We start from the raw sequence: 25,137 nt of genomic DNA on the forward strand, positions 1-25,137 counted from the left end.
CATTAAAGACATACTTTCAGGATGAGAAGACATTGTACAAAATGGATACATAATTTGATCACCCCTCTGAAAAACAAAACAAAAGGCATCTCCACAGAGGAGAGACAGGGAGTAAATATATCAAAATGTTAACATTTGTTGTTCTGTATGTTGGGAATGTGAGTGATTTTAAAATACTTTTTGTTATCATGTCCTGTTTTATAAAGTTATTTAACTTTTCAAACCTTATCATTTAAAAAATAAATTTTAAGTACTGCATAATTTTCAAAGATAGCCTTCTGTAGCTGCAATGTTTTTTGACCAGAAAGTGAGCAAACATCAGCATATCCTAGTCATTCAGGGTTCAGTCATGAAAACAGAAACTTCACAATTTATGTAGTTTAATTCAACTTATGAGGTGGAATTTCATATAGGAAATTACATGCATTTGAAGAGTGAAAGAACAAAAAAGGAAACATACTAATGTAGCTTAAGGATGAATACTGCACACAGCAGCCTACACCCTAATGGTATAAAATATGACGGGGTGGGAATACCAGAATTCAGGAACCTGGCAGAATGGATTCTTGAGACAGTGGAGTTCAATCATTTGAGAAGGCAGCATCACATAGCTGCTGATAGCATATATGAAGAATGTGGCAATGAGAGAGGATTCTATGAATGTCAAAGGCAACTGGAATCTGGAAATATTTCACTGGTAGAAAATTATTTATAGGAGCAGCAAACAAGAAACATGCCTCTTTATTTCTTTTCCCCAGGGTCTGTCTAATGTCCCCAGCTGACAAGTGAGAATGTAATACAAAGCTTATGATCTCAGCCACAGAATCAGTGCTTAGAAGGGTAGATTTAGAGGTAGTAATTATTAGTAAGTGACTGGTCTGCCTTCCAAGATAATACTTTTATTGGGGACTTGTAAGAATATAATTTATTTTTAAAAAATTATTTTATTATAATCTTACCTGGCAGGGGAGATACCATGGTAATGAAGGTGGTTTCCTCAAGGTGAGACTTACCCATAGCACTCCAGATGTGCTGACCCCTGAGATTTTCCCCAAATGCAGAAAACTCGATTGCATAATTTGTGGTAGTGAAGAATTGCATTCGTGCTCTCCTCTGGTTAAAAAAAATTATTAGCATATAATAGTTGTACAAGGGAATACATTGTGATATTTACCTATGTGCTTATAATATATCTTAGTTGGATTTATTCCCTCCATGGTTCTCCCTCTGCCTCCCTCCCCTCTTCTTAGAACAATTTCAACACTGCCCTGGAGAAAAGAAATAGGAAGCTCCCTGTGTTCAGTGCAGGTCTGCAAGATTGAGAGAGGGTACATATCTCTGAGACTTTTCATGTAAAAGGAAGGGAGAAGTGTAAAGTATGCATCTAGTGTCCTGGCTTTTTAATGCATTGCTTAGGGAAAAGAGATAGATGACTTACTGTATCCAGCATGGGTCTCAGAGATTGGGAGAAAGTGCATTATTTTGAGATTCCCAGGAGGAATTGTGCATATATATCTATTGATATGGTTCAAGAGGTCCCCAGAGTCTCAGCTGGACTGATTGATGAGGCACTTTCCATTTTGAAGCCAGTCTAAATACACTGGGAGAGATGGCTGTTTCTTCAAATGTGCAGATACAAAACCAAAGCTACAGGAATATGAAGAATCAGCTTGAGTGGAACAAAATATATATCTGACAACCAACCCTAAAGAAATGGAGTTCTGTGAATTTCATGACAAGGAATTCAAAATAATATCTTTAAAAAGATTAGTGAATTATAAAAAAAATAGGGATAGACAACTAAATGAAATCAGAGAAATGGCATATGAATAAACGATTAACAAATAGAAAGAAATCATAACAAAAAAGAACCAAACAAACTCTGGAGCTGAAGAATATCATACCGATATTAAAAAGTCAATAGAATAGCATTCTTGATCAAATAGAACAGTGAGTCAGTGAACTCAGGGACAGGTCACTTGTAATCATCCATACAGAGTAACAAAAAGGAAAAAGAATGAGTGAAGAAACTTAAGAAATTTATGAGACACTGTCAAGTGAACTACTGTATATGCAATGTGGAAAGGACCAGAAAGAGAATAGAGAAAGGGACAAAACTTTTTTTTATTCATTTATTCATATGTGCATATATTGTTGGGGCCATTTCTCCATCCTGCCCCCTGTCCCCTGCCCTCTCCCTATCCCTCCACCCGCCTCGCTTCCAGGCAGAACCTGTTCTGCCCTGTTCTCCAATTTTGTTGAAGAGTAGGTATAAGCTAAAATAAGGAAGACAAAGTGTTTTTACTAGTTGAGATAAGGGCAGCTATACAGAGAGATTCCTAGCATTGCTTCCATGCATGAGTGTATTACAACCTGAATTGATTCATCTCTACCTTACCTCTTCACTACTTCCTGGTCATCTTCCCATATTGACCTCTGTTGTTTTAAGGTTACTGTATTAACTCCTCTGCAGTGGCCACATCAAACACATTCAAGTTTTGGGTTTCCTACCTATCCTCATTCCTCCCATATGTGCTTTCCCCTTAGTGTGTGACCCAAGTCCAACTGCATTACTGCATTGGCCCTAGATCTAAAGTCCGCATATAAAGGAGAACATATGATTTTTGGTCTTCTGAGCCTGGCTACTCTTGCACAGGATGATGTTCTCCAGTTCCATCCATTTACTTGTGAATAAGATTTTGTTCTTCTTCATGGCTGAGTAAAATTCCATTGTGTAAAAATACCACATATTCTTAATCCATTCGTCAGTAGTGGGGCATCTTGGCTGTTTCCTTAACTTGGCTATTGTGAATAGCGCTGCAATAAACATGGGTGTTCAGGTGCCTCTGGAGGAACCTGAGTCACATTCCTTTGGGTATATCTGTAGGGGTGGGATTGCTGGATCATATGGCAGATCTATGTTTAGTTTTTTAAGAAGCCTCCATATTGTTTTCCAGAGTGGTTGCACTAGCTTGCATTCCCACCAGCAGTGTATGAGGGTTCCTTTCCCCCCCACATCCTCTTGGTGGTGGTGTTTTTGATGTAGTTATTCTAACAGGGGTGAGATGGAATCTTAGTGTGGTTTTGATTAGTATTTCCTTTATGGACAGAGATGGTGAGCATTTTTTCATGTGTTTTTTGGCCATTTAAATTTCTTCTTTTGAAAAAGTTCTTTTTAGTTCGGGTTGCCCTTTCTTTATTGGTTCATTGATTTTGGGGGAGTTTAGTTTTTTGTGCTCCCTGTATATTCTGGTTATCAGTCTTTTGTCTGATGTACAATATTGTCTCCCACTCTGTGGGTGGTCTCTTCAGTTTAAAGACCATTTCTTTTGTTGTGCAGGAGCTTTTAAATTATATGTAGTCTCATTTGTCCATCCTTTCTCTTAGTTGCTAGCTGCTGGGGTTCTATTGAGGAAGTCCTTGCCTGTACCTGTTACTTCCAGAGTATTCCCTGCTCTTTCCTGTACTAAGTTTAGAGTCTGGAGTCTGTTATAAGGTCCTTGATCCATTTTGAGTACAGGGTGATAAACATGGATCTAGTTTCAGTTTTTTGCAGGCAGATAACCACTTTTTCCAGCAACATTTGTTGAAGAGGCTGTCTTTTCTCCATCGTATGTTTTTGGCGACTTTGTCAAAAATAAGGTGGGCATAGCTATGTGGATTCATATCCAGGTCCTCTGTTCTGTTCCACTGGTCTTCATATCTGTTTTTATGCCAGTACCATGCTGTTTTTATTGCTATTGCTTTGTAATATAGTTTGAAGTCGGATATTGTGATATCTCCAGCATTGCTCTTCTTGCTGAGTATTACTTTGGCTGTTTGTGGTCTCTTGTGTTTCCAAATGAACTTTCAGGTAGATTTTTCAATCTCTGTGATGAATGTCATTGGGATTTTGATAGGATTTGCATTAAACATGTAGATTGCTTTTGGTAGTGTAGACATTTTTACTATGTTGATTCTACCAATCTATGAGCACAGGAGATCTTTCCACCGTCTGTAGTCTTTCTCAGTCTCTTTCTTCAGAGGTCTGTAGTTTTCCTTGTTGAGGTCATTCACATCCTTTGTTAATTTTACTCCTAGGTATTTGATTTTTTTGAGGCTATTATCAATGGAATTTTTTCCATATGTTCTTTCTCAATTTGTTCGTTGTTGGTGTATAGGAAAGCTAATGATTTTTGTAAGTTGATTTTGTATCCTACCACCTTGCTTTAGCTGTTTATGGTGTCTAGGAGTTTTGGGGTAGAGTTTTTTGGGTCTTTAAGGTATAGGATTATGTCATCTTCAAATAGGGATATTTTGAGAGCTTCTTTACCTATTTGTATTATTTTTATTTCTTCTTCTTGCCTAACTGCTCTGGCTAGGAATTCCAGGACTATGTTGAATAGGAGTAGGGATAGTGGGCACCCTTTTCTTGTTCCTGATTTTAGGGGAAATGGTTTCAGTTTTTGGGTTTGCTACCTATCCCCATACCTCCAGTATGTGCTATCCCATTTTCAAGTGACCCAAATCTGACAACATTGCTGTATTTGCCCTAGATATAAAATTCCATTGTGTATAAATACCACATTTTCTTGATCCATTCATCAGTAGTGGGGCATCTTGCTTGTTTCCATACCTTGGCTATTGTGAATAGCATTGCAATAAACATGGGTGTGCAGGTTCCTTTGGAGTAACCTGTGTTGCGTTCCTTTGGGTATATTTCCAGGAGTTGGATTGCTGGATCATATGGCAGATCTACGTTTAGATTTTTAAGAAGCCTCCAATTTTTTTTCTAGAGTGATTGCACTAGCTTGCATTCCCACCAGCAGTGTATGAATGTTCCTTTTTCTCCACATCCTCGCCAACCCTGTTGGTGGTGGTGTTTTTGAGGATGGCTATTCTAATGGGTGAGGTGGAAGCTTAGTGTGGTTTTGATTTACATTTCCTTTAACTCCATGCACCTCTTGCGTTTAAGGATTCCATTGAGAAATCTGCTGTGATTTGATGGGTTTACCTTTGTATGTTATTTGTTTTTTCTCTCTTATAATCTTTAATATTCTTTCCCTATTCTGTGCTTGTTGTTTTAATGATATGTCGTGGAGTAGTTCTATTATGGTCAAGTCTGTTTGGTGTTCTGGAGGCTTCCTGTACCTGAATGGGCATAACTTTCTCTAGATTTGGGAAATTTTCTGGTACTATCTTATTGACTATATTGCAAATCCCTTTTACTTGCACCTCTTCTTCTTCAGTGCCCATGATTCTCAGGTTTGGTCTTTTGATGAAGTTGGTGAGTTCTTGTAGATTCCTTTCGCAGGTCTTGAGTTGTTTGACTAATAGCCCTTCAGTTTTTCCTTTAACTTCCATTTGTCTTCAAGTTCTGAGAGTCTTTCTTTCTCTTGTTCTAATCTGCTGGGGTGGCCTTCCATTGTGTTTTGTATTTCTGTTTCATTCTTTTTTCTGAGGTTTTCCATTTCATGGGTCACTACCTCTTTAATATTGTCTATTTTTGTATTTAATTCATTTATCTCTCTATTTGTAGTGTTCTCTGTTTCACTTTGGTGTTTATTTAGAGCTCCTATGATTTCATTTATTTGTTTCTTTGTCTCATGTATTCTTTGTTTTTGGTATCTTGAATTTTCTTGAGTACCTTTTGTATGTTTTGGTTAACGATGTCTGGAACATCTTCATGAAATTCTTAATGATTACTTGCAGGATTTCTTCTTGAAGGAAGTTCTTGTGGACATCGTTGGGTTCCTTGGTGTCATTTATCTTTGTTTTGTTGGAGTCCGGAACTGGGTATGCATTTTCTTCATTTCCTCTGAATCCTGTATTAAATTATTTTTTGGGGGGAGAATGATTTCCATCACTTTTTCTTCTTCCCATTACTCCACTTTGGTACTGTGCAATTATATTCTTGATAGGCTAGTTGGTGGTTTCAGTGACCTGTTTTCTTTCCCTTGGTTTAATTTTCTTTTGTGACTGTACTGGTTGTTAGCTAAGCATGTGTGTGCTATTTCTGTACCTCCTCTGGGTGTAATTTATTATTAAATAATTTACAACAATAAAAACTACAAAAGAAAAAACAAGCAAAAAAGTCAGTGGGGAGAGATGAACAAACAAGAAACAAAACAAACAAACGCTCCACCAGGTTCAGGAACAATAGAATTTTAGTGTTAGTTTAAGTTCTGTGTTATTCCTCCAGAGTCCAGTTCTGGTGTTGGTATTTAAGCAGAAGCTCTGTCACAGTCTTGCCAGGTGGTTGGCCTATGGGTAGTGTTTTTTTTTCTTCTGTCTTTCAGCAGCAGCTGCTTGGTCAGCTCCTCCCCCAGTGAGGTGTGGCAGCTTAAGCCTGCATGCTGTCAGGTTCAGAAGATAGCTCTGTAGTCCACCAGCTGTCCTACTTTGGAGTTGGCTTTCACTATGCTTGTTTACTGGTCTTGTTTCTTTGCCTTGCCCCCTTTCTCTGGGGCTAGGTCGGTGATCCATCAGCTGGTCCCCCCACTGTCAGCATGTTGTGATGGTTCACTGTTTGTTCTTCAGCCCTGCAGAGCCCTGTAACTTTGGGTGCTGCTTACTGTTCCAGGAGATGAACCCTGTGGTCTGCCACCTGCCCTACTTCAGGCAGAGGCCTATCACCCGTCTGCTGTCAGTCCTCCTGCTTTTCCAGCCATTTGTTTACTGATAGTTCATGCAGTGATCAGCTCCTTGCTCTTCCCCTCTTCTCTGGTGTGCTTTCAGCAACTCCGCCCCTCTGCTGTGCACTAATTTTCAGTTTGTTGTTGATTGTTCAGTAGTATTTTTTTTGTAGGGTGGGGTTCAGTCTGACCAGGGGGCTGTGCTGGTTTATCCCATAGGTGGCTGGAGGAATACCACGTGATGCTTGGTGCTTACCTGTTTGGTCTGCCAACCATCTCCCAAGCAGATTTGGAGCTGGCAGATGGCAGTGGCAGCACTCCACCTGTTCTCTCAGTGTAACGCAGTATGGAAAAGCTTTCCACGGGCTAGGGGTTCAGGGTGTGAAAGTTTCTACTCTCCTTGGTGCTTCACTTCTGCCAAGCATGGCTCTAGCATCTCAGCAAGGTCCCTGATTCACAAAGCTCATGCTGTCTGCCTCTGTGCTCCATTTGCCATCTTGGATCAGCCCACAACTTTTTTTTAAGTTCGCTGTATGTTTTTGTTGTTGTGCTGGGTGGGTGGGGTACATTGTGGCATTTACAAAAGTTCCTAAAATATATCATACTTCACCCCCTCCACCATTCTCCTTTATCCTCCCTGCCCCCATTCCTGGATTAGTTTCAACAGGTATCATTTTTCCAGTTACATACATATGTACATAGTATTTGCACCATATTCACCCAAAAGGGACAAAACTGTATTGAAAGAAATAATGCCTGAAAGCTCTCCAAATCTAGGGAGGGAAATGGACATCAATTTTTTTATTAGGAAATATTTGTTACACATGGGGGAAATTCATTGTGACAATTCCATATAGGCTTAATAGATTGTTCATTGGTTAGGTTGCCTCCACCATCTCTCCGTGCCACTTAAGGCAATTACAAGAGGTTTCATTGTTCTATTCTATATAAGTATGTTAAGACCATCAACCATATTCCCTCACCTTTATCTCCTTTGTTCACCCTCCCCCCTTACAGAAGTACCCACACACACACTGTACCTATTTTTCAGTTCTGTCTTTTGTTATTAATTCCTAAGTCAGTGTTCAAAGGGGTTTCTCAGTGTATCACTGCTGTGAGTATACTTTACTTTGGTCCATTCAACCCCTTTCATTACACTCCTGTACGCCTTTACTCCCACCCTCCATTATTCAACAGCTTCCAATACATATCACTATATTCTCTATCTTCACAGATGTTTTGGATTTAAATATTGTTGCTGTGTCATTCTCTTTTCCTTTTCCTTCTCCTCCAAGTTCCCTGGAGTAATTCCACTATTGTAAACATGTTCTACATGTGAGTTTGTATATGATCATGATTGTTTTTGTGCATATGTTTATGTTTTGGATCTGTTTTCCACATAGAAGAGAAAACATATGGCCTTTGTCGTTCTGAATCTGGCTTACTTAACTTAACATGATGTTCTCCAGTTGCATCCATTTACCTTCCATCCGCATAGTGTCATTCTTCTTTATGGCTAAATAAAACTCATATATATATATATTTTTTTTCTTGATCCCTTCATCAGTTATAGGGTATCTGGGTTGTTTCCATAGCTTGGCTATTGTGAACAGTGCTGCAGTCCACATTGGTGTGCAAGTGTCTTTATTGTGTCTTGACTTACATGCCTTCAAGTATATCCCTAGCAGTGATATTGCTGGGTCATACAGCATTCTATTTTTACTTTTAGAGGAATCTCCACAAGGTTGAGTTTTTTGAGTTCCCTGTAGATTCTGGATACTAGTCCCTTATTGCATGGGTAGTTGGCAAAAATTTTCTCCCATTCTATGGGCAATTGTTTTAGTCTAGTGACTATTTCTTTTGCTGTGCAAAAACTTTTGAGTTTGATGCAGTCCCATTTTTTCATTCTTTTTCTTAGATGCTGAGCCATTCCCTATGCCTGTATCTTCTGGTTTATTTCCTACTACTTCCTATAATGGTTTCAAAGTTTCAGGCCTTATATTAAGGTCTTTGATCCACTTTGAGTTGATATTGGTACAGGGTGAGAGTCAGGGATCTAGTTTCAGTCTTCTACACGTGGATATCCAGTTTTCCTAGCAACATCTGTTGAGTAGGGTGTCTTTTCTCCATAATATGCTTTGGGCTCCTTTGTCAAAAATCAGTTGGCTGTAGCTGCATGGGTTAATGTCTTGGTGTTCTATTCTATTCCATTGGTCATGTCCATTTTTGCGCCAGTACCATACTGTTTTTATTGTTAGGGTTTTGTAGTATAGTTTGAAGTTGGAAATTTTGATACCTTCAGCATTGGACTTTTTACTCAGAATTGCTTTGGCTTTTCAGGGTCTTTTGTGTTTCCATATGAATTTTAGGATAGATTTTTTTCTATCTCTGTGAGGAATGTTATTGGAATTTTGATAGGAATTGCATTGACAATAGCCTCAAAAAATAAAATACCTAGAATAAATTTAATGAAGGAAACCAAACACCTTTTCAATAAAAGCTATAAATCACTGAAGAGAGAAATTGTAGAAGACACCAGAAGATGAAAAGATCTCCCATGTTCATGGATTGGCAGGATAAACATTGTTAAAATGGCTATACTACCAAAAACAGTCTACATATTCAATGCAATTCCTATAAAATTCCAAGGACATCAATCCTTGAACCCAAAAGAACCCTGTTGAGATAAACCTAAAGACATTCACACTAATGCACATTATGATCAAATTGTCCAAAGTCAAATATGAAAATGTTGAGAGCAACAAGAGAAAAGGCACTCATGTACAAGTGAGTCTCTACAAGACTGTCAGCAGATGTCCCATTAGAGACTTTTCAGATTAGAAGGGAGTGGGATAGTATATTTAAAGTATTAAAAAGGGGGGAAAAAACCACCTGTTTACCAAAAATATTATACCCAGAAAAACTATCCTTCAAAGATTAAGGGGAGAGAAAGATTTTCCCAAATAGTAGCTGAGGGAGTTGCCACTACTAGAACTGCATAATAAGCAGTGCATAAGGGAGTTTTTCCAATTGGAACAGAAGGATATGATACCACATGAAATCATTTGAAAATACAGAACTCACAGGTGAATATAAATATATGTAAATATACAAAACACTAATAGTATCAAAGAGTTATTAAAGTCACTTCTAATGTTAGTATAAAAGTTCAAGCACAGAAGTAGTAAGAATAACTATATAAAATTTGTAAATCAGTAGACATTGTAAAATATGCAGATTATGACATAAGTAACAAAGTTTTAGAGGAAATTAAAATTGTAGCCTTTTTACATGTGTTCATGTTATTACCTTTGAATTGACTGTTACAAGACGTTTTATGTAAACTTTATGGTAACCACAAAGAAAATGTCCACTGAGGAACATAGTGGATGAACCAGTTTGCATTCCTTTCAGCAATGTATGAGTCTGTTCCCCCTGCATCTTTCCAGGCATTTATTTTTTTTTGCATTGATGACTGGAGTGATTTGGAATTTCTCAACATAGGTTTGTTTTTTGAGGGTGGGTGTTGTTGGGAGGCCTGGGGATTTAACTCAGGATCTCATGCTTGCGAGGCCAGTGCTAGTTTAATTCTGATGTTTCTTAGTTGATTTTTTGTATGGATGAACTATTAATGAGAGTGGGATATTGAAGTCACATACTAGTATTGTATTGGACCTGTATCTCTTTACGTTCAACAGTGTTTGTTTTATGAAATTGGGCATACCAACATCCAGTATATTGTATCTTCTTGATGAAGTGTGCCCTTAGTCAACATGTAGTGATTGTCTTTGTCTCCTCTATTTTGAAGTCTTGAAGTCTGCTTTGTCTGATACAAGTCTAACTACTCCTGGTTGCGTTCAGATTCTATTTGCTTGGAATATCATCTTTTATTCATTTACTTTCATTCTGTGTATATGTTTGCAGGTGAGGTGAGTTCTTACAGGCAGAAGATGGGTAGGTTAGTTTTTTTCCTTTAAAAAAATCCAACCAGTCAGTGTCTTTTAATTAGAGCACTAAGACCATTTACTTTCAGGGTTATTACTGAAAGGTATGTACAACTAATTCATGTCATTTTGTTTTTCTTCTAGTTGTTTCAAATACTCTGTGATCTTTTATTTCTCCCTTATTCCTCTTAGAGATTTTATTATTTACTGAATTACTGTTTGATACTTTCCTAACTTTAATGTGCTTATCTTCTCTTCAAGTCAAATTTATCCTTTCTTAAACTCTTCTGATTGTATATCTCTTTCTTCCTTTTCTGTAGGATTTTTTAAAGTATCTTCTGCAATGGTGGCTTAATTGTCACAAATTCCTTTAGGTTTTACTTATCTTGGAAGAGTATTGTTTTGTTTTGTTTTTTTGTTTTGGTACTGGTGTTTGAACTCAGGGCCTGACATAAGGCAAGCATTCTGCCACTTGAGCCAAGTCCCTAGCCCCAGATTTTTATTTTTTATTCAACTTTAAAGGATAACTTTGCTAGACATAGTAATCTAGTTGGAAAATTTTAAGGCTTTGAAATACATTGTTTCATACCCCCTATGAGTTTCTAAGAAATCTGCTGTTATTCTTATAGATTTGCCTTTATAAGTGACTTGGAACTTCTCTCTTGCAGATTTCAATATTCTTTCTATGTTCTGCACTCTTGGCAATTTAAGTATAGTGTGATATAGAGATATTCGTTTTTTTGGTACTGTCTATTTGGAGATAAATGCCTCCTGTACCTGAATGTGCATATCTTTCCCAAGATTTGGGAAGTTTTCTGCTGTTATTTCACTGAGTAGACTTTAGCATGTAGTTGGCTCCTTCTTTTATACCTATTGTTCTTAAATTTGGTCTCTAAATCATGTTCCAAATGTCTTGAACATTGTGTTTATGATTTCTTAATTTTTTTCTTTCTTAATGACTGAATGTGATACCTCTTCAACCCTCATGCCTTGCTCTTCTTTCTTCCACTTGATCAAGTCTACTGGTGATATTTTCAAGTGAGTTTATTTGATTTATTGAGCTTCTTCAATTTCAGGATTCCTCTTTGGTTCTTTTTCAGGATCTCGAGCTCTTTATTGAATTTCTCATTCACACCTTGCATTATCTTCCTTCTATCATTCAGTTGTTTCTGTTTTCTTAGAAATCATTGCTGTTTAAAAAAATCATCCTTTTGAATTCTTTATCTGGTATCTTTGGCATTACTTGAGAGTTACGAATTTTTGGAGGAGTCAGATTGCCTTGTTTCTTCATAATTCCTGGATTTCTATGTTGGAGTTTGTGGATCTGTTGGGATGAATATCTCTTCTACTTTAAAGTGTGAGTCTTCTTATAGGATAGACTTGATGATATATCTTGGAATAATAGTTTGTTGTGTAGTCTTGAGTTTAATTACAATTGGATTATGCATATTAGTGTATAAGAACTAGTGCCTAAGAAGCATGTGGCGTCTTAGGCTACATTTGGTGGATTCTGACTCTGTGCAGAGTGTGTTGGAACCTGAAGAGCCTGTTTTCTATGTGGGAGTCACATGAATTATGCCCTCTAAATGGAGAAGATGACCAAACCAAAGCAGTCTGCACTGGGAGGTGTGGGGGAGCCACTGGCACTGAGTAATTCACCAGCCTCAGACATTAGTCTCAATCCTGGCTCCCATACAGATACACACACACACACACACACACACACACACACACACACAACACACACACACACACACACACACACACACACACACACACACACACACACACACAAACAGAGCCGATCTTGCTCTTCTTTTTCAGAGGTTGGACTTTCTGCAACACTGAGCACTTGATGTTACAATTGATGTTTTACAATTCTAAAATCCAATACTTCTGGGTTTCACCTGGTCACTGACTATCTATGGTTACACTCCAGTACCTTTCTAGGATATCCCTACCTCTCTGTAGCCATGCACATATTTCTTTGTTTTGTTCTTGTGGATCCTCAGGAATGTACTGAGTGTTTATTAATATGCTGTCTTTCTTCCCATGTTTTCAATTTTTCTGAGGTGTGGCATTTTATAGGATTGGTTTGGGAAGCATATTTAGTTTTCTGTGACTGGCCCTGACTTGAAATGATGACAAAAAATAGGGTATCTGACAGTCAGTTGACTAGTTCCTGACTGTTCTGGGCTGAGTTGTAGAGGTTGTGGTTTGACTTTTTGGGCAGGTTGTGGATCAGAGTTCTGTTGTCATGTATGGTCTTGCCATTACCACTTTGTGTATTCTGTGTCTCACTTGTTTTTCCCCTTAACTTTAACCTTAATTCAGGATTTATGAGCCATCATTTTTATCCTTTAAGGCCTGTTTAACTTTTAAAAATTCCATTACCTACCTGAAGCTCATTTCTGTACATTGTGACAAATACCCAACTCTGAAGTTCAACATAATCAGATATTCCAGGCTAGCCAACTTCTGGTAGTCGCTAGGTATATGGACTCCTGAGTCTACCCTTGTTACCTCATTTTTAGCTATTTCCCTTTGGTCTATAACAAAACTTTTATGTTAAATTCATATTCTTTTTTTTTTTTTTGGTGGTACTGGAGTTTGAATGCAGGACCTAATGCTTTCTAGGCAGGTGCTCTATCATGTGAGCCACTCCGCCAGCCTCTCATATTCTTTTAAAAAGGTATTTGGAGCATCTATGGACATTTCATAGCATTTGGATTTTATGAAAATAAGCAAGTAGTAACAACATTATCGAAAGCTAGCTTGGAAAGCTGTTGATGAGTAAAATCATCAGTATTGTTTTTATGTAAATTTAAGAAAAATAATCTTTTTGAATTTCCTTATCTAATTAGACTATGTTGATTTTACTTCAATATAGTAAAGTAGATTTATTAAGTAATTTATTTGTGAAAATGATACAGGGTCTATAAGAGGTGATAATCACTACTTAAGTCAAACCTTCTGCACAATTAGCACATACATTCTGTAGCATCTTAGTGGCATGCAGTTTGTTGTACACATATATCACATTACATGGGATGCATTTCCTTACCCTATATGATTACAGTACCTTTCTTGGTTATAGAAATAATCATGTTTATCAAAGAGTATTTATTGTTACTGATTATTTCAGGTTGTACTTCATAATGAAAGCCATCAGACACCTGATACATCTTTGTTTCTAGGTTTAGATTGCCATTGTTTCATTTCATTTCAGTTCAATTCAGTTGAATTCTATTAATTCAATTCAATTCTCTTATTTATTTTAAGGAATTTTAGTTGTCTAAGCACATTTATATATATTCATTTTGAATTCTAGAGCAAATGACAGTCTAACCTCCAGAATGATATCATGGAATCTATAAAGTAGGGAGGTGAGGTATTGTATTTTTCTGGTATAAAAAGACCTACAGTTTGTAGAAGATGTTAGAAAGCAAAACTATTTTGATAAATTTTTCCCATTCACTAGAAATTTAAAATTAAAACAAAATATCCTTTAAAAATATTGTAAAGATCTGAGGTAGCTCACAGAATGAAAGAGAAAAGCTAAAGTAAACTTTTCAGAAAGGACATGAGCTGAAATAGCTCTGTGAATCTTACTTAATGGCATCACTTACTTAATGGACAGTCTTTTTAGGAAACCATTCCTGAAATCTTCCTCTTTTCTTTTCTGTTCCTATGTTACTCCCTTCAAATTTCAAATTATCAGAAGAAAGAGGCAGAATAGCACAACTTGGATTGTGTTTCTAATAGGTTTTATACATTAAATTGGTGCAAAAAACAGTTAATTAAATCAACTTACTTAAAATACATATTTTTAGCAAAGTAGGGAAAAAAACCTATGAAAAATGTAATGTTTAAAATATTAGATGCAAGGCAAAGATGTTCCAAGTACTTCATCTTAAGAAACCCCTCATGGTTGCAATGTACTAGGGTTTGAACTCAGGTCCTCATGCTTGCTAGGCATCTGCCAGTTGAGCTGCACCATGAGCCCTTTTTTGCTTTGCTTATTTTTCAGGTAGGGTCTTGTGTTTTTGCTTAAGGCCCGCATTAGACTGCGATCCTCCTACCTACTGTCCCTTGCGTAATTGAGAATACAGGTGTGTGCCACCACACCTGGCTTGTTGGTTGAGTTGGGGGGGGGGGTCTCACTAACTATCCTCCCTCCTCTGCCACCCACTTTTGTCCTTGAGCTGTGATCTTCCTGATATCTGCCTCTGGAGTACTTGGGATTATAGGAGTGAGCCATTGCACATGGCCTAGGACAGATTTTATTATACTTCTACTTTTGATTTTCTGGATTCTTGCTTATGTGTTTACATATAAGGTTGGTGTGATTTTTTTTTAATCTTCTCGACTAGTTTAGATATAAAGATTATTATATCTTTGTATAATGTGTAAGACAACCTTCATAGTGTTTCTAGACTTTGAAAAAATTAGCATAGAGATTAATGATTAAGGGTTTGATAAAATTTGCTTTTAAAAATATATGGACCTGCTATCTTTGGGCAGTGAGTTTTTTTAGAAAAAGAAAAATTTAATTATTTGGTTTAATTCAGTTTCTTTAATGGTTATTGATTTATTCAGGTTTCAGGTGTTCCTTTTTAATTTTTTTTATCATTTTTATATTTACTCATGTGTCTACATTGTTTGGGCTACCTCCTCCCACCCACCCCTGCTTCTGGGCAGTATCTGTTACTCCTCTTATTCTCCAGTTTTGTTGAAGAGAACATATAAGAGGTAATACGAAAGACATAGCATTTTTGCTAGTTTGAGATAAAGATAGCTATACAGAGATTCCTAGTATTGCTTCCATGCACATGTGTGTTGCAACCCACATTTGTTCTTCTCTACCAGACCTCTTCATTACTTCCTAGTCCCCTTCCCATAGTGACCTCTGCCAGTTTAAGAGTACTATATTCGCTCCTCTACAGTGAGCACATCAAACACATTCAAGTTTTAGGTTTCCTTCTCTTTCCCTATTCTTTCTGTGCGCATTCTCCCCTTAGTTTGTGACCCATGTCCAATAATATTACTGCATTTGTTTTGGGTCTATAATCTACATATGAGGGAAAGCATTGGATTTTTGGCCTTCTGAGCCTGGCTAACTTCACTTAAGATGATGTTCTCCAGTTCCATCCATTTACTTGAGAATGACAAAATTTTTCCTTTTTTGTGGCTGAATTGCATTGTTGCACAACTACCACATTTTCTTAATCCGTTCGTAGGTAGTGGAGCATACTGGCTTTAGCTAAAACTTTGATACTTTGAATATGTTTCCAAATTGATAATCTCTAGAATATTCTCTAATTTCATTATGTTTGTCTTTTGCTTCTCTGTAATTTGTACACTACAATGTGAATATAAACTTTCTTACTACCCTTTAATAGTAAGCAAGGAAAAAATATCTAGGTAAAGGAAAGGGGAAGATATCATTGAAGTAAAAAATATGTTTATACATGTGATATAGCAAGAGATACTGTATAATAGATATTACAGACATGTTTATCTCCCTGGTCATAGGTATCAATTTGTCAGAGACTTCCTTTGTTTACTACCCATTTCATAATGTTTGCTTTAGGTGGTACTTAGGTGTATGATGTTTGAGTCCTTAGTGGTTATGTATATTTGGGGATGCTACCACAGAGCATGGCAGTATTAGAATACTCCCTAGGGAACCTTTGAACACCACTGTACTTCTTCCTACTTCTGTGGTTTACCAGCAAACCTATTTCTTCTTGAGGACTAGTAAAAATCATGCCAACCAGTATGCAAGCTGCCGTTTTTTCCCCCACTCTCTTTGTACAGTGGCAGTACATTTAGGAACCTAAAATGGCCTCTTGGTAATCTCAGCTTCAGTATAATGGAATAATGTTTTTATCTGGTGTATACATATGTCCCCTGAATTCTAAATTAGCAAAGCCTTTGTCCTTGAGTTGGGAGGCAAAAAATTTGCAAGTGAATCATTTTGTGTGATAGTGACAAGTGTCCTTTCCATCTCTACCTCTTGTTTCTGGACCCATTCTTGTTTCTCTTACCTTTATTCATTGTTGGTTATATCATGTAGATATTGCCTCAACTTTTAAAAAGCTGCATAATGACATCTATTATAGTTGTCTTTATTGTTCTGTACAGTTCATTGCTCTGGATGATGAAGTAACTAGTGTTAGGGTACCAAAATGTTAGGGAAGGGCTGATAAAATGGACAAAGAAGGATAGCGATCTCTACGGAGTCGAGTCACGCTTTATTAGTGAGACAAAAGGGTGTCTGGCAATCTCCAGGGGTGAGAGTGCGAGAGTGCACTGAGCGGGGTTAGGCTGCATTTTTAAAAATTCATTTCTTCATATGTGCGTACATTGTTTGGACCATTTCTTCCCCTTGCCCCCTCCCTTTCCCCTCCACCCCCCTCGCTTCCAGGCAGAATCTGTTCTGCCCTTATCTCTAATTTTGTTGAAGAGAAAGTATAAGCAATAATAAGAAAGACAAAGCGTTTTTGCTAGTTGAGATAAGGATAGCTATGTAGAGAGATTCCTAGCATTGCCTCCATGTACAGATGTGTTACACTCCAAGTTGATTCATCTCTGACCTTTTCACTAGTTCCTGATCCCCTTCTCGTATTGACCTCTGTTGCTTTAAGGTTTCTGTATTAGTTTCTCTGCAGTGGGGACATCAAATACCTATCGCCATACCTCCTGTGTATGCTTTCCCCTTATCATGTGACCCAGGTTCAACCACATTGCTGTATTTGCTCTAGATCTAAAGTCCACATATGAGGGAGAACATAAGATTTTTGGTCTTCTGAGCCTGGCTAACCTCGCTCAGAATGATGTTTTCCAGTTCCATCCATTTCCTTGCAAATGATAGGATTTCGTTCTTCTTCATGGCTGAGTAAAATTCCATTGTGTATAAATAACACATTTTCTTAATCCATTCGTCAGTATTGGGGCATCTTGGTTGTTTCCATACCTTGGCTATTGTGAACAGTGCTGCAATAAACATGGGTGTGCAAGTGCCTCTGGAGTAACCTGTGTTGCATTCCTTTGGGTATATCCCTAGGAGTGGGATTGCTGGATCATATGGCAGATCTATGTTTAGATATTTAAGAAGTCTCCAATTTTTTTCCCAGAGTGGTTGCTGTTAGAGAAAATGCCGCTCACAAAGAAAGCTCACGAGAAAAGTCTCACGTCCATAGAGCAAAGTAATGGCAGGCCCAAACTGCCAGGCTGGCCGGGGAAAAGATGGCGCAGCCTCGAGTCTGGGCGAGCAGTGGCTTTTATAGAAGGGGGAGGGTAAGGAAGTTAGCACATGCACAGTAGTCTCTGGTAGGGGTGGGGCTGACTTAGAGCGCGGGAATTTGTTTAAGGGCGGGGCTGCCATTTTGGCTGATTCACAAAATGGCGACTTTATTGTTCTATCAGTTGCACTAGTTTGCATTCCCACCAGCAGTGTACAAGGGTTCCTTTCCCCCCATATCCTTGCCAACACCTGTTGTTAGTGGTGTTTTTAATAATGGCTATTTCTAATGGGTGAGGTGGAAGTTTAGTGTGGTTTTGATTTGCATTTCCTTTATGGCTAGAAATGGTGAGCATTTTTTCATGTGTTTTTTGGCCATTTGAATTTCTTCTTTTGAGGAAGTTCTGTTTAGTTCAGTTGGCCATTTCTTTTTGGTTCATTGATTTTGGGAGAGTTTAGTTTTTTGAGTTCCCTGTATATTCTGGTTATCAGTCCTTTGTCTGATGTGTAGCTGGCAAATATTTTCTCCCACTCTGTTGGTGGTCTCTTCAGTTTAGAGACCATTTCTTTTGTTGTGCAGAATAGGTTGCTGTTTTTAAAACCAAGGCAGAGGTAGGAAAAAGACAGGAAGATTGGGGAGTATGGAATGTTTCAAGGCTTGTGATTTATGACCTACATGAGGGATTTCAGTAGAAGTTCAGAAGATGGAGTTTCCTACAACTAGGAATACCAGTGAATCCTGTTGGCATCAAGTGTTTATCTTCCTTCTATTCATTTCAAGTGAGTTCTTTGCTCACATAGCAGTTTTATATTCAATAACATTATGGCAAATATGGTAGTCAGTATTTTACTGAAGGTCATATTTTGGAATAAAGTATTCTGGGAAAGACAGTACAGATTTTATCCTCTTTATGAAGGATGAGGTCCGAGATAATGAACTTGGCTATTAGTCCATGTTAATCTCAAGGTTGCTCACTGCTTCTGGCCAGTTCTGACTCTACCAGAAAAGCCGCAATTAGGGAAAGTATATAGAGTTGAGCTTATGCATAGCTCGTTTCCTTTTCACAGCATTCAATTCAGCATGTCTGAGACATAAACACATTGGGTTCATTGGACACAGGAGCCAGTGATAGGGTAGTGTAGAGCATAAAGAAAATTGGCTTTACACACACACAGAGGAAATTAATGTGAGTCAACTCCCTGTATAGCTATCCTTATCTCAACTAGCAAAAACACTTTTTCCTTCCTATTATTGCTTATACTCTCTCTTCAACAAAATTAGAGATAAGGGCAAAATAGTTTCTGCTGGGTATTGAGGGGGTGGGGGGGAGAGGGAGAGGGAGGGGGTGGAGTGGGTGGTAAGGGAGGGGGTGGGGGTAGGGGGGAGAAATGGCCCAAGCCTTGTATGCACATATGAATAATAAAACAATAAAAAAAGAAGAAAAGAAAATTGGCTTCACTTTGCAGGATAACTAATTCATGTGAGGTGATCTCAAAAGTTTTCAGACAAGACAAGCAAAGATACCCTTACCAATAGGTAGTTTAGTAGGGGTGAAACTTAGGATCTTCTGAGTTATCCAATATATTTCTTCTATCCTCTGTCAGGTTGCCATTCTTTACAAGTCAGAACTCTGTCTTTTAACTGGATATTTATGAAAAGGCCATGAATTCAACTATCTTTATAATTAAGCAATCTTCATGAAAACTTGAATTGTATTTTTTGGCTATGTGAGTGCTGAAGCTCAAAAAGTAGATTCTTAGGCATTGGAAAATTGAGCATTCATTATTTTTTGTACTCTTGGTTTATAGACCAGAGATTATCCTTCCAGTTAGAGTATATCAAATTGTATATATTTTTTTTTGTCGGTACTGGGGCTTGAACTCAGGGCTTAGTGCTTGCTGGGCAGGTGATTTGCAACTGGAGCCACACCACCAGCTCTCAAATTTTCTATCTTGCAACTAATTTTCCATTAAATTCTGTACAGTATATATCCTTTCTATTGATATTTTCTCTTTTTTCTTTGATTACGTTTTTGTGGTAAAACATAAATAACATAGTTTGCCATTTTAACTTTTTGCAAGTATCCAATCCATTGGAATTAAGTACATGCACAGTGTTGTGCAACTGTCGTCAAGATTCATCTCTGGGGTTGTTGCTCATGTGGTAGAGTACTTGCCTAGCTAGTGTAAGTCCCTGAGTTGAAATCCAAGTACTGCCAAAACCAAAAATTCTTCCGAAAACTTTTTCATTATCCCAAAGAGTAACTCCGTACCTTTTAAATAAAATAATAACTTCCCTTTTTTCCTCTTCCAAGCCCCTGGTGATCTCTTTTTCTGCTTTCTGTCTCTGAGTTTTTCTATTTTTGCTACCTCATATAAATGAAATAATAAAATATTTGTTTTTTGTGTCTGGTTTATATCACTAGCTTAGTGTTTTCAAGATTCATCCATGTTGTAGAATGTATGAAAATTTCATATCTTTTTAAGGTTGAATAATATTCCATTATATGTATGTACAGTTTGAACATCCTTAGTCTAAAAATCTGATTTCTGAAACTTTTTGAGTGCCAAGTTACAGATTTTGGATTCTCAGATTAGGGGTGCTCAACTGGTAAAGTCTATGCAAATATTTGAAAATCTAAAAACTCCAAAATCTGAGATACTTTTGATTCCAAGCATTTTGAATAAGGGATACTCAACCTGAAAACCACATTTCTTTTTTCCATTCAGTTGTTGATTAGCATTTAGGTGAAAATATCTTTAATTTGTTAGATTTCTAGGTGATTGTTCTGCATATCATTGGCTTTGTTTTATTTTTGCTTACTTTTGTTTTATACTTTTTCCTTTTTGTAAATGGAAGTTATTCCTTCATTTCTATAATCATCCTAAAATTTAAAAATGTTTATTAGGCTCTTCAATAGAATTAATTTTATCTGCAAAGAATATATTTGTATTATTTTAAATCCTATGAAAATTTTAATCTTCATATGGTTTAGAATTTTTGCTTCCAGAAGTGGGAGATTTTGTCTCTTCTCTCCTTATCCACCCCTGAGCACGTCTGACTAGTGCTTGTAAAGTTACTGTCAGCTACTCATTTGCCCGTGGTATAGAGCCAGGTCCTACAAAAGCATTTTTAGAGCTCCTTCCCTGCAGTTGACCATTGGCTGAGGTGGGGAGGAGGTTGCTTTTGTTCAATCTTTTGGAAGGTCTTTATTTCTTCTTTGATTCTAAAGGGTAACTTTGTTGAATATAGTGACCTAGGTTGGCAATTAGCTTCTTTAGGGGCTTGAAATCCATCATTTCATACTCTTTTGGCTTTTAGAATTTCTGCTGAGAAATCTATTATTCTGAGGGGTTTGCCTTTATAAGTGACTTAGAACTTCTTTCTTGAATCTTTCAATATTCTTTCTTCTGTACTCTTGGCATTTTAACTGTAGTATGGCACGTGGGGTTTCTTTACCAGTCATGTCTGTGTGGAGTTCTAAGTGCTTCCTTTACCTGGGTATCCATACCTTTCCCAAGATTTGGGAAATTTTCTACTTTTGTTTTAGTGAATAGATGGTCTATGGATTTATTCTCTACCTTAGCACCCTCATTTGTACCAAAAATTTGTAAGTTTGGTCTCTTAATTGTGTCTTCAAGGTCTTGCATGTAGTGTTCATAATTTCTTTTCATTAATTCTGTCTGAATGGTCTAATTATCAATTCTGTCTGAATGGACTAATTATCATCGTTATTTTTAAGCCCTCATACTGTCTTCTGCTAATCTAGCTATTGATAAGGATTTCAAGTGAGTTTTAAAATTTGAATTGTTGAGCTTTTCATTTCAATTGTTCAAAATCTCTATTCATTATTAAATTGCTCTTTCACATCCTGCATTTTCTTCCTTATTTCTTGTATTTATATGCTTTTTGAGTTTTTTGGTCATTTTTTTGGGGCACTAGGGCATTGCATTTGCTAGTCGGGCACTCTGTCACTTGAGCCACACTCAACAGCCCTTTTTTGCTTTTAGTTATTTTTCAGCTAGAGTGTTGCATTTTTGCCTAGGGCCATCCTTGGATCACAGTCTTCCTCCATACAGCCTCCCATGTAGCTGGGATGACAGACATGCCCCATCACACTCAGCTTATTGATTGAGATGGAGTCCCACTGGGTTTTTTTTCCCCCTTGGGCTGGCCTTGAACTGCAATCCTTCCAAAGTCTCTAAATTTTTCCAAGTCTAAACTTCATTGCCTTCCTACTGTCATTCACCTTGAAGGTAGTTACTCTCCTGATGTTTTTATTGTGTCCTCTGGAGAAGTGAGCAATTACTGGGTACTTTCCATCTGCCATCTTGGATTCCTTCATCTACTGATTCAATCTTTTTAACCCTGCGTCTTGCTGAAATCTATAGTCCCATGTGAGGTTTAGTAGTAGTTGTTGCTGTACCTCCTTTTGGCCTTCTTTTTTTTGTTTGGCAGCACTGGGGTTTGAACTCAGGGCCACATACTTGCTAGTTAGGCACTCTTACTGCTTGAGCCATTCTGCCAGCCCTCATGTTGGCCTTCTTTTGGAGAGCTTCAATCAGTGAATCTTACCTTAGTCCCCTTCTCATTTGGAGTGCTTTTTTTTTTAATCTTTGTTATTCCTGTGAGTTCTTAGTTGTTAGTGTATCATTGACATTGAAGCCTAGAAAGTGTGTGATTTTTACCTTGGTTCACTGCTCTGTGTTTTCTGTTCTGTTGGCTGCTCCATTGACTTGTTATTTTTGTTTTGGAGCTCAGAAACATATTTGGTTTCTGCTTTTGTATTTTATCTATTATTGCCGTATATCAGGAGCAAAGGAAATATAAAAATAAACATTTATAGACTTATTTTGATAAGAAGTCTTCATAAAATATGTGTTTAAAGTGTTTAAAACCTAGATATTTTGACATTGCTTAATTTAGATATTCCTTAGCTGTTTGTAAGTAATGAAAATTTAAATATTAAGGATCAAAATAACTGCCATTAAATATCCTATATGTGAGGCATTTTATATGATACTTTACATTCATCACATAACACTTTGGAATCACAGATTTTTAGGTGGAATTGTGCACTTATTTCAGATAAGAAAAGCAAGGAGTTATGAGTTCAAGTATCTTTTCCAAAGTAGCATGGCTGGGAAGTGGTGAAACCAGCTATTAGAGCCAAGTTATCCTATTCCATAGTGCATGTTCTTAGCTACATTGCTGTGAAATAATTATCTAATGAAAGGATCCTGTTTTTTCACTGCCAAATTTTTATTTCTCATAAACTCTCCAGCCTATCTGAACCTAGGATCCTATTGGAAATCAGTTTATTAATTTGCCTTATTTTTTTTCTCCTAGTGTTCTGAATACATTCTACGTGGCTCATTGAGCAGTACATTTAGAAATAGTGCTATCTCTGAATTTTAAAGCTATTGATGGCATATTATAAGAAAAAGTAATTGGTATTAATTTAGGCTGGTGTTAGCATAGATTGAGGCAAGTCAGAAGTCTTACAACTTTAAAATAGAATAATGTAAGTTTCTTATAAATGTCAATGATTAAAGTAGCTGGAAAACAAATAGAGGAAGTTCCAAAGAAACTATATTCTAGTTTATCCTGTATGTCATTTCTATATTAATATTACTAAAATAAAACACTTAAAGCATCTCCCATGTCTTCCTCTTTCTGTAGTGTCAAGGTTAAATCACTTAATGCACTGATGGCACTCTGTGTTATATCAAAGATAGCATAACAAAATGCATTGTAAGCTGTTGAATAATAGGGAGCAAGACTGTAGAGAAAGATGAAACCCCCTTGAACAATCAATATACACTTAAAAATGAAGGATAGGAAGGTAAAACAGGTCCTGTCCATGGGTAAGTACCAGTGGGATGGGGGGGACAGTAAATGGAATGTTGAAGCAGGGTAAATATGGTCAATGTACTTTGTGTATGTGTATGAAAATTGAACAATGAAACCTGTTGAAATTGTTCTAAGGGGGATGAGGGAGAATGATTGGGGTGAATATTATTATATTGTAGGCATGTATGTAGATGTCACAGTAAAACCCCACTGTACAACTAATATATGCTAAAAAAATATGCATTGACCATGGGTCCCAGCATGAATCCTCCTTAACATGCACTGCTCATTGTTTTCCCAATTTCTTTTTATAGCATAGCATAACGTAGCGTAGCATAGCATAGCATAGCAAAGCAAGAGGGCACCCTTCACACCTGCTTTTCTTTCAAAACTAACCTTTCTAACTGCAGTTGTTTATAGGGAACCTTTTCCTTTAGGACAATACTAGAACTTAATAGTTGATATTACACATTTAGCACATATTTTTAAATGTAAGATCTTTTACCTCCTTGGGTAAATTTATTCCTAAATATTTTATTCTTTTGACGTTTGTGAAAACAAGATTTTTTTGTGGTGCTGAATATCAAACCCAGGTCCTCACAAATGCTAGGGAAAGTACTGTACCATTGAGTTGTATCCCTAGTCCCTACTAATAGTATTTGAAAATTTGTTTTTTGTATAGCTAAATGTTATTGTATAGAAATGTTACTGGGTTTTATATATTGATTTTTATCTCCTGCAACTACACTAAATTAGTTTATTAGTTTTAACAGTTTTTTTCTTGAGGTCTTCAAGGTTTTCTGCATTTAGGACAATTGCATCCAATAATAGATACTTTTACTTCCTTTCTGATGTGGATGACTTTTATTTCTTTCTCTTGCCTAATTCCTGTTGCTAGGGCTTCTAGTACTATATATTGGATGGAAGTAGTGAGAGTGGATATTCTTGCTTTGTTCTTACTCTTAGAAGAAAAGTTTTCAAGGTTTTTGTTTGTTTGTTTGTTTTTTGCAGTGCTGGAGATTGAACCAGGACCTTGTGCTTGCTAGGCAAGTGCTGTATCACTGAGCACTTGAGACAGAGTCTTGCAGTGTAGCTCAGGCTGGCCTTGAATTAGTGTATAGTCCAAGGTGACCTGATATCCTCCTGCCTCTGCCTCTGCCTCATGAGTGCTGGGATTACAGCATGTGCCACCATGCCTGAAAAGCTTTCAGCTTTTTACCATTAAGTAAGATATTAGCTGTGGACTTGTCTTACGTGGTTTTACTATGTTGAGGAACATTTCTTCTATACCTAATTTGTTGAAAGATTTTTTTTTAAGTTATAAAAGGATATTAAATTTTGTTACATGCATTCTCAACATGTTGAGAATGATCACGTGATTTTTATCTTTTAATCTGTTAAGGTGATGTGTTACAATTACTGATTTGCCTATTTTTAACCATCCTCATATCACAGGGCTAAATCCCATGTGATTATGGT

The 25,137-nt window shown here is 37.1% G+C and overlaps 1 protein-coding gene and 1 non-coding gene across 11 annotated transcripts in view; both read left to right on the forward strand.

Moving 5' to 3' along the window:
* Nucleotides 1-25,137, forward strand: part of Dock3 (dedicator of cytokinesis 3) — a 561,871-nt gene that overhangs the window by 252,665 nt on the left and 284,069 nt on the right. The window contains exon 3 of one of the 10 annotated variants that reach the window (XM_074059342.1): nt 5,692-5,775. The exons of the other annotated variants lie outside the window; for them this stretch is intronic. The gene's annotated coding sequence lies outside the window, so the exon portion shown is untranslated. The remainder of the gene's footprint in view (nt 1-5,691; nt 5,776-25,137) is intronic. 10 annotated transcript variants of the gene reach the window in all.
* Nucleotides 952-1,116, forward strand: LOC141418748 (U1 spliceosomal RNA). The gene has a single exon (XR_012443393.1). It is a non-coding gene; the product is annotated as a U1 spliceosomal RNA (small nuclear RNA).

The sequence above is a fragment of the Castor canadensis genome, chromosome 17, assembly GCF_047511655.1.
Source record: "Castor canadensis chromosome 17, mCasCan1.hap1v2, whole genome shotgun sequence".
Taxonomy (NCBI): Eukaryota; Metazoa; Chordata; class Mammalia; order Rodentia; family Castoridae; genus Castor; species Castor canadensis.